Genomic DNA, 2,758 nt, shown 5'->3' with positions numbered 1-2,758 from the left:
GTATTTGCTAGATTTGTGTAAGCAGTACACATCAAAACATGAACACAGTACATAACAGATTCGTTGTACATCACTGCTTGCCATGTCCTGTGTAGCTTTAGAACTGAGTTTACGTGTTTGTAAGAAATTAACTCTTTTAAGAGGGAATTGAAGATTCAAAATCAACCTGATTGAACTGATTCCAAATTTGATGAGTAACCCCAGAGTGCAGTCTGGACGATGGGGCGGGGCGACACTTCGATTTGTTTTCCCCGCCTTTGACATTTTGCTCCGAGCCAGCAGGGGGCAGTTTGCGTTGAAACAAACAGAACGGTGGCAACTTCAGCAGCATAGTAATAACGCTATTCCACTTTGATTGCATGAGGTGAGTAAAAGTTGTTGTGTAAATATCTTATAATATTAAATGCGATGTTTGATCATTTATTTATCCATGGTACGTTCAATTTGAATAATTATTGTTAATAATTGTTATAAATTGCTCTTTTATTGTTCTTTGTGGATTGTAACAGTACACTATGTACATGGCTTTAGTTCTTAGGTTTGATTTTTACAGAGGTATTCCATTACATTTGTCAAGTTATTTGAACAGACATGCATGATTATTGTGTGTATATTATTATTATTATTTTTCAGGATGACATGATCAGGAGGTGGTGGTGTTCTGTTCTCCTGGACAGCTTCACTCCGCAAATGTATGTAGCTGTTTGAATGTTGCTACATGAAACATTACTCTGTACTATATCTAGCAATATACCTACCTCTTGACATTTGTTCTTTTAGAGCTCAACCACTGAGGGGAGGAACTTCACCATTCAAAAGACATTGTCTTCAGGCAGAGTCTAGCAAAGCAGGTTATTTGTGCACATACATTCATTAAAGCTGCGGTAGGGAACTTTTGACGCTCTAGCGGTTAACAAACAGAACTGCTTGCGTCTTGCGGAAGAACATCATAGCCGGAACTACTTCTCTCTGTTTATGTCTATGAAGAATCACAAAGGTACTGGGTTACTCCGCAGCGGTATCCCCGAAGCAATCTAAAATAGTCTGAATATAAACACTTATTATAGGTGCACCCTAGTGATTCAGGACAAGCTAAAAACACGGTTTGGAAAATGGATTCATGGTGTACTCGCTTATTATATACATTTTTCTACATTTTGAACACAAACAAAGTTACGGACCGCAGCTCTGATTGGTTGATTTCTTACCGGGAGCGGTCCGTAACTGCAAATGGCAATAGGAGCACTGGGAGGAGCCAGAGGAGCTTGATTTTTTTCACAGATTATCTGTCTCATATTCTACTGTCAGGACATATTGACAGGTTTAACAAATATGTAAAAAATATATATTTTAAAAAGTTACCTACTGCAGTTTTAAGAGCTAATAATTACATTGTGTGTACATGCAGAGGTATTTTAGTTATTACTGCTACATAGTTGTTCACATATGAAATTGCGATTATGTACAAGTACTATATTGGTCAGCACCGTGGATTATTTCATATATAGCTATCAGTTAACATCAGCATCAAAGACATTTAAAAACATTTCAGCTTAATTCATTTTCAGACAGCAGCGAGTTTTTTAAATAACTTCTGTTTGTAATCTAATGTGTATTTTGTTCACCATATAAGACATATAAGAAATATTTATATTCAATGTAAAAGATCTTCATGTGGATCATGCATACAAATATATACAAATATCTCACTGGATTATTACAATTAATGGCAAAATAAATGTGTGGAAATGTAAACTAATATATCCTACTGACACACTACAGCAAAATATATAAATAATTGGCTTAAAACTATTTTTTTCAATGTGAAAATACTAACATGCCTAATACTTCTGCACAGTACTGTATATATTAACATTTTATTAGTGGTATTAGAAAAGAATGAGTATGCAGTTGTGACAACAATCTATAGAGTTTGTTTAAAGCAAGGTTGTCTGTAGTCAATGTTTATATAATGTTTAATAACTTTTATATACATGTATAAATAAACCTATGTATGTTTTTGATTCAACAGCTTCCCCTGGAAATCCTCAGGGAAGTTATTTTGTCAGCGGGTGACTCTGCATATTTGACACTTTCTCTGGTTTGCAGATGGTTTAGGGATGATCTCACTCAAGAAGTTTTTCGGAAAGCGGCACACTTTGCCTGGCTAGACAGTAAGATTTCCCCCTCTTTAATGCTCATTCTCCAATTGAATTTTGTAGTACGAGGCTGTTAAACTTTTATTATTATTATTATTATCTTTCCTGTATTTTGTCTTTACACTATAAGTTGTGGCCAACTGGAAGAATTGTCCTCCTGTCTCCCGGAACGAGTTCAGACGGATGTACAGCATCAGGGAATGCTTGCAGTGCAGAGCCCTTTTCAAGTCTAACCCACCAGGGTACAGGGAAGAGGCCGGCGTGGTAATCCTCTGGGCTTTTGTTTACACAGGATTTTGTTCCAAGGACTGTTTTTTTTTTTTTTTGCGGCATGAAACACATTTGTGTGTTAAGTTCATTGAAGGGAAATAGAGAATGAACTGAGATCAACTGGTTTTGATGTATTAATTGATGTCATTTAAAGTTAAACTTTGCAGTGTATAATGTTTTAATAAAAAAGCTATGGCAAACACGTGCATGACAACAAGTTTCAGTCATTTACATTAGTCTATCGTTCTTTAAGGTTTCTCATATTTGATGGTAACATCATTTGCTATGCATTGCTCATAATGAATTCTTAATTTAGTTGTGACAATTTG

The 2,758-nt window shown here is 35.5% G+C and overlaps 1 long non-coding RNA gene across 1 annotated transcript; it reads left to right on the top strand.

Moving 5' to 3' along the window:
• The first annotated feature begins 656 nt into the window (after positions 1-656).
• On the top strand, positions 657-2,072 carry LOC113056543 (uncharacterized). Its single transcript, XR_003277706.1, has 3 exons — positions 657-692; positions 781-851; positions 2,033-2,072. It is a non-coding gene; the product is annotated as an uncharacterized LOC113056543 (long non-coding RNA).
• Positions 2,073-2,758: the final 686 nt, after the last annotated feature.

This window comes from Carassius auratus, chromosome 37 (genome assembly GCF_003368295.1).
Source record: "Carassius auratus strain Wakin chromosome 37, ASM336829v1, whole genome shotgun sequence".
NCBI classification, from domain to species: Eukaryota; Metazoa; Chordata; class Actinopteri; order Cypriniformes; family Cyprinidae; genus Carassius; species Carassius auratus.
The sequence above is the reverse complement of the archived record's forward strand: the minus strand, read 5'-3'. Positions and strand labels throughout refer to the sequence as shown.